Below are 11760 nucleotides of genomic sequence, written 5' to 3'. Positions count from 1 at the left end.
ACTACTGGTTGTTATTTTGTTTCTAAATTTTTTGTTGTTATTTTGGTTATGTGAAGAGGCACATTGTGTCCACCTACACCTCCATCTTGGCCAGAAGTCTGCTCAGGGTTTTAAAGGGACAAAGGAAGGTATGTGAGAAAGGAGTCAGGCAAGGGAAAGGTGATTGCAGTGACCCTGAGGAAACCATCTGCACCCAGGTGGTCAATGTCTGCTTGAGTTCATTAGCACCCATTATTATGTAAAACAAAACAAAACAACAAAAACATGTGTGACGAATAATTTTACAAGACCCCTTCTTACAAAATTTTAGAAAAAGGTGAAGCTCATGGAACAGAGTGAAAGGCTAGGAGTGCAGAAAGAGAGGGGGGTTCGCCTGCCCCGGGGGACATCCTGACACTTGGAGATGGAAGGGAAAGACTGTAAAATATGCTCCTTTGTGGCCTTGAAGTTAGGCTTCTGCTTTGCCCCTCCCTTCCTGATTTCAGTAAACTGATCCCACCCCAGAAGGGCCATAATACTGGAGAACTCCATCGCTGACCCCATCCCTTGGAAGCGTACCCATTTGAAAAGTTCTGCCCTACATGAATATTCTAAATCCTGCCTTAATCTACTTCTGATTTAAAATATTGCAAAAAAAGGTAATGACTCAGCGTCCTTCACCTATGAAAAGAGGGAGCCAAAAGGCTCTTGGCCATTGTGAAGTCCAGTGTGTCTAGGCATAGCAACAGCATGGGGTTTTATCTGCCTGCAGAGGGAATGGCTTATGAGAAGGAGGTCACTGCAAGTAGAGGTGTACAGATTTGGGTCACAGAATAGGGTCTGTCATACTTTTTGCAGCACCTAGGTGGTGTGCTTTGCTGTTTGTATACTTGGATAGACTTGAGAAGGAGCTTCTAGCAGATGAGCGTTAGAAGGTAGTCTTTGACTGGAGAACAACAGCTGTAGGGACACAGGATGTTGCCCTGCTTCTTGGCATGGTCCAACACAGTGCTGACAGCCTACTGAGAGCCTAGAGTGAAGTAGCAGCCATCAGTGGGAAGTGGTAGGGGCTGTCCCAGTGGTGACTGGAATTCCTGCTGTCAGAATCAGTGACTTGGGGACCCGGCCAAAGAGCCTCTAAAGAGTGCAGGGAGCATGTTACCACTGCTACTTCAGATCTACAAGGCAGTTTCAGGGACCCAAGAGGGATTCTTACTTAATAGCATGTGCCTGAAACTTCCCGGGAATTTCCAGGCCTAGCTGAAAGGGATTGGATGTGCTCTCAGAGTCTACAATTTGTGATTAAACAAAAGAGGACAGCGTTTACTATTACTGGTGCGTTACAGAAATGTATGTTCCATATATGTCTTGTGAGCACAAAATGATGACACATTGCCCTAAGTTATTCCGGAAAATCAATCTCATTCTTTATAGACACATGTTGGGCAGAAACATCCTTCTACTAACTTATCATACATTTGTCTTTGGTTTGATTTTGCTTTGGTCCCCAGTAAGAGATAGGGCTTGAATTGATCAAATATTAATTTCTCCCTCAGTTCTCATTGTGGTTGATCAGCAAGCTGGTAGGTCAGCTAGAGTTGGGGCTGAGTCATTGTAACAGGATACTCTTAGAGAATGAACCTCTTAGAGTTCTATTCTCCAACTTCCCCAGGTCCCCCTTGATTTATATTCTACCAGGCTGCAAAATCCTGACCTTTTAGTGTAATGCTCTAATCAGATAAACTTACCACAGAACCTCCTTTATTTTTGAGTCCACTGCTCCATTAAAGCCCTAGCTATATTTAAACCATCTCAGAGTATGGGACAGGCCTTCAAGAGTTACAGAGGCTGGCAGACTGTCATCATAAGTGCAGGTTGCCAATCTTCTCAGGTTACTGTGAATGATTACGAGTGAAGTCTGCTTTGAATTTCTTGGGTAAAGAGGAGACTTACACAGTATTTGGTTCAGACCATTCATTTTAAGGGATTTGGTTCTCAGATTTCCTGCAATCATAATCATGGCCCATTTTCACAATCACTAGACTATCCAATCCTGTATATACAAAATAAAGTATTAGAAAAAACCCAGAATCTTAAAAACTTAAAGTGGTGGGACAAATATTTTTAGGACCCTATAAAGCAGTATTCAGAATTAATCCCTGCCCATCAGAGGCTAACTGCAACATAGAGACTGCTTTTGCCATGTTTATGATATGGCAAAGATTATGTACAGCATTCTTTAGAAATATTAGGCTTGTAGATCCCTTCTTTTCAGAGATTAAAGAAAGGATACAACCTGCTCTGCCACATTTAAAGTGAAAGAAAGATGGGAAGGTGTGTCTACACATCTTTGGTCTACCCATCTAATCCGGGGGCAGTGTTATTTATCAAAAGAAGCTGCCTTGATTTTTAGAATGTGCTTACAGAGCATTGTCTAACACATCTTCCTGAGGTATACTAGTGTATGAATTCTGAAGCCTTTTTCTCCTTTGTCAAGTTCATCTCAGAAAGGGACAGTGAAAGATGAGGGTCTGGCTCCACTTGGTGCTTTAGTTAGGAAACTGCACCTGAATGTTTGAGGGCCCTCTGTAGATGGCGAGAGAGCCCTCTAGTGCCTGGAAAGAGTACAACTAGAATTAAATGTGAATTACTAATGAAAAACTAGCCTACACATGGAACTTTAGCATTTTTCTTGGCCAGCCGCCGTGTGCAACTTGAATATCCCTTCATTACAAAGCTTACTGCAATTATTTCTCTATAGATTATGTTCACTAGACTATTAACTCTAAATTAAAGGAAGAGTCTATATTCATTTTGGGGTTCTCAGCTCCAAATAATATGTGCTATGTAATCAGGTACCAATACATTTTTGTTAAATAAATGAAATATCATGAGAACAAAAAGCCTGAAGCTTTAAATAAGGAAGCTGTAAAATTTTAAAGCTAAGATCCACTTACTACTCTTACTAAATCACCAACTAAAGGAGTTATGATAAGAACTATCAAAACATGAAAGGGGAAGGAAGGCACCCGTTGAATGTTAATAAGCCATTATGTTCTTATAAATCTTTACAAAGGCATGAAACTCTTTTAATCATTATGTAACCTTTGAAACTGGTGGGTGGTAAAAATTACTACCACTATATTTATGTATTTAAGACTTTCAGTTTCAGCAAGACATTTAAAAGTAAATATAGGTTACCTGTCTTAAACTTAATGGAGAAGGGCATTTTTGTAGTTCCCAGTGGATGTTATGACACCTGAGATTTATTTTTTTTCAGTTGTCTAAAAGCAGTGGGTATTCAGACCTGTTGACAGACAAATACTATTTCAATACCACTAACTATCTTGGCAAAGAGAGAGGCTACATGAGTTGAAATTTGATTATGCAGTTGCTTCAAAGTCATGTCTGCAGTTGCTTTTCTTTTCTTAAAAAGAAGAAAAGAAAAAATAAATATACTATTTTGGCTATAATTAAGTAAGTGTTTTTAATTCCTATGAGAAACTATTACCTAAAAGAATGCTGGGAAGAAATCAGAACACCTTGATTATGGCTATGAATGATTCACTTGTCAACTAGAAACCTTAGGTAAGTCATAATAATTTTAGATATATGATAGCAATGAAGCTACTTCATAAAGTTATTTTTTGCTTTTATTTTTATTGTTTAACATATTTTATTTGTTATGCTATTACAGTTGTCTCATTTCCCGCCCTTTATTCCTCTCTGCCCTCCTCCTACATTCCGCCCCTTTTGTTCATGTCCATGGGTCATACATATAAGTTCTTTAGCTTCTACATTTCCCATACTATTTTTAACCACCCCCATCTATTCTCTACCTACCATTTATCCTACTTATTCTCTGTACCTTTCCCCCCTCTCTCCTCCTCCTACTCCCCTGCTGATTACTCTCCATGTGATCTCCATTTCTGTGGTTCTTTTCCTGTTCTAGTTGTTTGCTTAGTTTGTTTTTGTTTTTGTTTTAGGTGTGGTTGTTAATAACTGCGAGTTTGCTGTCACTTTACTATACATGTTTTTTATCTTCTTTTTCCTAGATAAGTCCCTTTAACATTTCATATAATAAGGGCTTGGTGATGATAAACTCCTTTAACTTGACCTTATCTAAGAAGCACTTCATCTGCCCTTCCATTCTAAATAAAAGCTTTGCTGGATAGAGCAATCTTGGATGTAGGCCCTTGCTTTTCATGACTTGGAATACTTCTTTCCAGCCCCTTCTTGCAAGATCTCTTTAGAGAAATCAGCCGAAAGTCTTATCAGAACTCCTTTGTAAGTAACTGTCTCCTTTTCTCTTGCTGCTTCTAGGATTCTCTCCTTCATTTTAATCTTGGGCAACGTAATTATGATGTTCCTTGTTGTGTTCCTCCTTGGGTCCAGCTTCTTTGGGACTCTCTGAGCTTCCTGGAGTTTCAGGAAGTATATTTCCTTTGCCAGATTGGGGAAGTTCTCCTTCATTATTTGTTCAAATAAGTTTTCAGTTTGTTGCTTTTCCTCTTCTCCTTCTGGTACCCCTGTGATTCAGATGTTGGGATGTTTAAAGATGTCCTGGAGGTTCCTAAGCCTCTCCTCATTTTTTGAATTCTTGTTTCTTCATTCTTTTCTGTTTGGTTGTTTCTTCATTCCTTCTGGTCTACACCATTGATTTGAGTTCCAGTTCCCTTCCCATCACTGTTGGTTCCCTGTACACTTTCCTTTATTTCACTTAGTGTAGCCTTCATTTTTTCATCTAATTTGTAACCAAATTCAACCAATTCTGTGAGCATCCTGATGACCAGTGCTTTGAACTGTGCATCTGATAGGTTGGCTATCTCTTCATGGCTTAGTTGTATTTATTTTGGAGCTTTGATCTGTTCTTTCATTTGGGCCATTTTTTTGTCTTGGTGTACCTGTTACGTAGTGAGGTGCAGAGCCTTAGGTGTTCACCCGGGCGGGGCAACCCAGTCTCTGGGTTGTGACGCTGTATGTGGGCCAAGGGTCTGAGAGGGAACAGTGATGCTTGCTGTATCCCAGTCACTTCCCCTGTTTCCTACAAGCAAATTGGGTCCTTCTGGTGCTGATTCCCATGTGAATGGGTTTGTGTATGTTCTAGGACTCTGTGGGTCTTGCCAAAAAACTCTCCTGTGAGGCTGGGAGTCTCTCCTCGCACCTCAACCCCCCCAGGTGTTTTCAATCATTGGTTTGAGGCTTTATTTCCCCACACTTGAGCTCTGGGTTGCATGGTCTGTCTTACTTCCCTGTTGTCCCTCCCAATTTATCTGCACTGGAATGTGGGACTGCCAGCTCCACCAGCTGCCACCTCACTGGGTTGGCCAGCCACTGCCTTGGCATGAGTCCTCTCCACCCGGTGCCCTTTTCCGCCCCTCCTACCAGTCTGGATGAATGTTTCTTCTTTAGCTCTTTGGTTGATGGACTTTCAAACAGTTCAATTTTCTGTCAGTCCTGGTTTTTTGTTTTTAAATTGTTGTTGTCCTTCTTTTGTTGTGCAAGGTGGCACAGTGTGTCTACCTATGCCTCCATCTTGGTTGGAAGTCCATAAAGTTTTTATGAATGCTAAATACAATGCTAGTAATAATGATGATGATAGTAATAATAACAATAACAACAACAATAATAAATCACATATATTGGAAGTCTAGCATGTGCTAGGTACTCCTATTTATTTTTCATTTAATTCTCATAAAATCTCATGGAGTTTATTATTATACTTTTAAAAAATTGAAGTTTTGATAAGTAACTTGCCTTAGTTCACTTAGTAAAGCAGTACTGCATGAATTCAAATCCAGGTCTCTCCATACCAAAGTACCATTGTAATTGTACTTCTTCCCAAACAGATGTAATGTGCCTAACAGAGTGTCTGACCCACACTAAATAGGTAAGACATGTTAGTTCCTTTCACTTCTCTCTCTACACTGTCTAGTGCATCTCAAATGTGCTAACAAATTCAACAACAACCTCAAATGTAATATGCCATCAAATCTGAGTTTCCTACTCATATCTCTCTTCTCTAAGTTAAAGAACTATTTATCTGGTTTCTTTGAGTTTTCAACAGGCATCTCAAATTCAATATGACTTTAACCAACTCATTATTTTTATGTTAAATATGTTCTATCTGTGGTCCCTATTCATCCAAACACCTAAACTAGATATATGAATCAGGAGTTTTCTTTTATTTCCATAATTTGTCTCAAGTCTTCCTAGCTTATTGACACACTGTTTATTAATATACTCCCTAAGGTGACTGACCAAATGTTTCTAGTCATTAAAAATTCTATTTAAATGTCAGTTCTCCTTTTGGTCTTTGTAATTAATACCAACTAAGTACTATCACCTCTGTTCAGCTGCCATACCTTGTGTATGGCGTACTCTACTCTGATACTTTACAATACTACATTTTAGTGATGAACTTTTATATCTTTCTCTTCCACTGTACCAACACAGTCCGTTAGAACTTACAGATGATAGAAATATTCTATATGTGTGCTAGTGACTACTGTAACAGACAGTGTAGATGAGAGTCTGAGTTCTGTGAGGGTAGAGACTGTATTTTCTTCAGTTTTATATGTCCATTACCTGAAACATAGCAGAGTCCCAGTAAATATGTGGGGAGTAAACAAATAAATAAATCAATGAATAAATAAAATATTTTAAAGTGGTAGAGTAGGGGAAAAATCTACTTACCACAACACCAGGCATCTGCTATGTGCAGGAAACTAATTATAAACTGATTTCTTACTAAGAAAGTTAGTACAAAGTTATAAAGTTAACACAAATAGGTTTTTAGTAATAAGTAGCTCTATCAGGTCAAACCACTCTCAGGTAACAACTATAAACTCTGAATAAAATGTAAAATACAATAATGTGAAGGCTCTCTAGAGGAGCTAAAGTAAACTGGAAATAAATCTACATTTAAAAGAATGAAATGGGCAGGGTAGTTTTCCTGTTTTGATACAGCTTTTGTTTGAGGCTAGGCCCTTGTTGCAGCTTACTGGGTGGCTAAAATTCTAATTGAAGTCCATAGTCTTACTAGCTTGGAGAGCCATAGGACAGAGTCTGGGGAGACCACAGAGCCAGAAGGTGAGGAGAGAAATCCTGGAAAGGTGAAAGCTATAGGCAGAGTGGTAGAGAAGGATTCTGTATATAAACTTGGCGAAAATCTTGGCCTGATCCCTGAAACACATATGCATGTCTGAAAGAACTAAACTGGTTCTTCCACTGCTGGGAAAACAAGGTTAGCATTTGAGTTTAGGTCAGTTTAGCCACCTACTTAAAAACAAACAATGAATTGGTGTCTCAGGATTCTTAGGATATAGTCCCAGCAGTGGTATTGCTGGGCCAAAAGGTAGTTCAATTTTTAGTTTTCTGACAAAATTCCATACCGTTTTCCACAGTGGCTGCACCAGTCTGCATTCCCACCAACAGTGCACTAGGGTTCCCTTTTCTCCACAACTGCACCTGCCCTTGTTTGTTAATTTGTTTATGATGGCCATTCTGACCAATTCAAAAGAACCTATGCATCCCAATGTTCATAGCAGCACACTTTACAATATCCAAGTACTGGAAGCAACCTAAGTGCCCATCAGTAAATGAGTGGATCAAAAAACTGTGGTATATTTACATGGTGGAATACTATGCAGCAGAAAGAAAGAAGAAGCTCCTACCCATTGTGACAGCATGGATGTATCTGGAGAGCATTATGCTAAGTGAAATAAGCCAGGATGTGAAAGACAAATACCATGTGATCTCACCTATAAGTGGAACCTAATCAACAAAACAAACAAGCAAACAAAATATACCAGAGACATTGAAATTAAGAAAAATCTGACAGTAACCAGAGAGAGGATAATGAGGGAGAAAGGGAAAGATTTGTCAGGGAACATGTGTAAAAGACACATGGACAAAGCCAAAGTGGGGTAGGATCAAGTGTGGGAGGTAGGGATGGCTGGAGTGTGGGGGAATGGGGGTAGCAAATGGAAACAACTGTACTTGAACAATAATAAAAAATATTAATAAATAAATGAAATAAAAAAGATGAAATTCAAAACAAAAAATAATAAAATTATGTGCTAAACTTTTCACAAAATAAAAAAATTAAAGGGAGAAAAACAATGAAAGCCTACTCTTCAGAGAGATACACTTTGGTGTTTCTGTATGTATCCTTCACACTGCTTAAGACATTCAAAATTACAAGGTTTATGAAGAAACAGAAAAATTTGATCTAAACCTAAGACAAAGGGCATAAGTAGAGACTAACCTTAAGATGACCCAGATATAGAATTAGCAGATTAGAATTTTAAAACAGTTGTTACAACCATCTCAAGAACTTAGAGCAGGGATGTCAAACTCATTTTTACTGGGGGCCATATCAGCCTCATTAGCCTTCAAAGGGCCAAATGTCATTTCAGGACTGTATATATGTAACTACTCCTCAACTAGGGTCAAAAAGCTCTATATTCAACCCTTTGAAGGCAATTGTGAGGCTGATGTGGCCTCCAGTGAAAATGAGTTTGACACCCTTAATTAGAGGAAAACATGCGTGCAATGAATAAACAAATAGAAAATCTTAGCAGAGATATTGAGACCAAAAACAGAATCAAGTGAAAATTCTAAAATTGGAAAATACAGCATTTGAAATAAAAAATTTGTAAAGTGACTTTAACAACATACTGGAATGGGAAAAGAGTAAATGAGTTTGAAGATAGAGCAATAGAGTGTATCTAAGCTGAAAAAACAAAAGATTGGAAAAAATGAAAAATCTCAGTGAGTTATGATGGCACTGAGGAAAGGTCTAACACACACACATATATATATATATATATATATATACGTGTGTGTGTGTGTGTGTATTGTCAGTCTCAGAAAAAGAGAAAAGACCTTTAAGAAAATATTTGGATAGTTTCCCCAAATTGGGTGAAAGGTATAAATTTACTCATCTAGCAAGTGTAATTGAACTCCAAGAAGAAAATAGAAAGTAAAGAAAACTACATATGGGCATATCACAGTCAAACTTGAAACCACAGTTTAAAAGAAACTCTAGAAAGCAACCACAAATTAACCACATATTAACATGCAAATATAGGTTAATAATAATTTCTTGTTAGAAACAATGGAAACAAGAAAATAATGGAATGACATCTCTAAAATGCTGGGAAAAAAGTCAACTCAAAGAAGTGAAAATAGCCTTCAGGACTGAAGACAAAATACAGACATTTTCAGATAGATGAAAACTAAGAAAGTTTTTAATCATCAGACTTTCAGTATAAAAGGGTGCAAAAAAATTCTTTAGATAAGAAGAATTGAAGCTAGTGGGGGCACTCAAATCTTCAGATGAGAATGAAATACCAAAAATGATAAATGTGTGGCTAAGTATAAAAAATCTTGTCTTTCTTTTAATTTCTTAGAAATATGCATGTATATTAAGGGCAAAATTTATAACATTTTATTATGAGATTTATAACGTTTTAGATGAAATACATAAAACATATAAAACAAAGGAAAGAGTTTTAAAAATAGATATTTTTTGAAAGGCTATTATACTCTATATAAATGGTCCAATATTAATCTAAATAGACTATGAAAAACTAAGGATGTATATTGTGATCCCTAGAATAACCACTTGAAACAATGCAAAATGATATAACTAAAAAATCCAAAGCCCATTAAAAGTGGATTCTCAAAAAGATTAAATTAAAACAAAAGAAATTCAGAAAGTGGGAAGCAGAAAATCAAAAACAAAACTAATGCAAAAACCAGGTGGGGCCAATTGAAAACAACTAGGAAAATACTTGGTCTAAACTCAATTATATCAATAACTGTATTAAACACTCCATTTAGATGTCAGAAATTCTCATAACTGATAAAAGAGCAAGACTCAACAAAGTCTCTCCACATGATATAAACTTTAAATATAAAAATACAGATATGTTGAAAGTATGTAATAGTAAAAGATATATCATGCAGACAATAAACCTAAGGCCAGTGTGGCTATATTAGCATGACATATGATAGATGCCAAGACAAAGAGTACTATTACCAGAGATAAGCAGAGACATATTAGAACAATAAAAGGATAAATACACAAAAGACATAAGAATCATATATAAGCACGTAATAGTACGTGCCTAATAAAAGAAGTTCAAAATACACTAGATAAAAAAGTAACACAACATTAAAAAGAGAAAGATACAAATCAACAGTGTTAATTGGGTTTTACTCTTAGCAATTGATAGAAAAAATAGGCAAATGATATAAATAACACTATCAGCCTCCTGTATCTAATTGATATTTATAGAACATTTCACCCAACAATTGCAAATTAAACATTCTTTGCAAGTGCTCATGGAATGTTCACCAAGATAAACTATTTGCTGGACCCCATAACAAATCTTAATGCATTTTAAATGATGAAAATAATCAACTAAGTTTTTAGACCATGGAAATAAACTAGAAACTAATAATAATAAGATACATAGGGGAAAAAACCCAAATATTTGGAAATGAAACAAACACAATAATCCATGGGTCAAAGAAAAAAATCAAAAGACATTAGAAAATATTTCAAACTGAATTATAATGAAAATACAGCATATCAAAATTTGTGAGATACAGCTAACACAGTGCTTAGAGGGAAATTTATAGCTTTTAAATGCCTAGATAAGGGAAGAATAAAGGAATGCAATCACCTAAGTTTCTACAGTAAGCCTTAAAGAAAGAGCAAAGTAAATCCAAAGTAACTATAGGAAGAAAATAATAAAGAGGAGAAATTGATGAAATACAAAACAGATAAGTGATAGAAAAAGTTGACACATGTAAAGTTTTTTTTTGGAAAGGATAATAAAATTGACAAGCTCTAGCTAGGCTGATCAAGAAAAATTTGAGAGAAATTACCAATATTAGGAAAAAATATGTTAATATACTAAGATCCTATAAATATTATAAACAACACTCTGCCAATAAATTCAACAGCTCACAGAATGGATACATTTCCTGAACAATACAACTTACCAAAATGTACATAAGATAAAATAAAAAAATGTATTGGCCTTATATCTATTAAAAATGGATTTGTTATAAAAAATCTGTGCTTAGATACATCAGGGTCAGATGGTTTCATTGGTGGATTCATTTAGGTAAGAAAAGATATCACTTTACACAAATACTTACACAAAGGAGGAGGAAACACTTCTTGATGTATTTTATGAGGCTAATATGCCCTGATACTAAATCTCACAGAACCTTTTGAAGAAAGAAATTAAAACACTAGTTATATCAAATTGGTCATCTACTTTGGTTTTCTTTTCCCCTAGCAACAGGCAGGCAGGTTGCCCTGAATTTGGGGAAAGAGAGTGGAAGAGCAGGCTGGCTGGCTGGTTGGTGGGCTACACATCAAACTCTTACACAGGACCCAACTGAACATGGAAAACAATGCAATCCAATCATGTTCATGCAAGATCTGGACAGAAGCCAGAAGTAGTTGAAGAAATGTAGGAAAGCTGACTGAAGGTGAAATGGCTCATTAGCCAAGTAAACATTATTGCCAAAGATGTTAGGAACTCTATGATTTGTAGAACTAGTACTTACAAGACGATTCTTTGAGACTATTCTTAGCATACATTCTGACTTAAGGAAAGCCATGGATTTGGCACAAAACTTGATTTTTAGATGAAATTTTCTGGGACATTCCTCAAGGCTCAGCAAGATAATCTAGGATCTGTAGAGAATTACTCTAAAGAAATACTTAGTGTTCCAACAATGAAGCACATTATT

This window comes from Phyllostomus discolor, chromosome 5 (genome assembly GCF_004126475.2).
Source record: "Phyllostomus discolor isolate MPI-MPIP mPhyDis1 chromosome 5, mPhyDis1.pri.v3, whole genome shotgun sequence".
Classification (NCBI taxonomy): Eukaryota; Metazoa; Chordata; class Mammalia; order Chiroptera; family Phyllostomidae; genus Phyllostomus; species Phyllostomus discolor.
The sequence above is the reverse complement of the archived record's forward strand: the minus strand, read 5'-3'. Positions refer to the sequence as shown.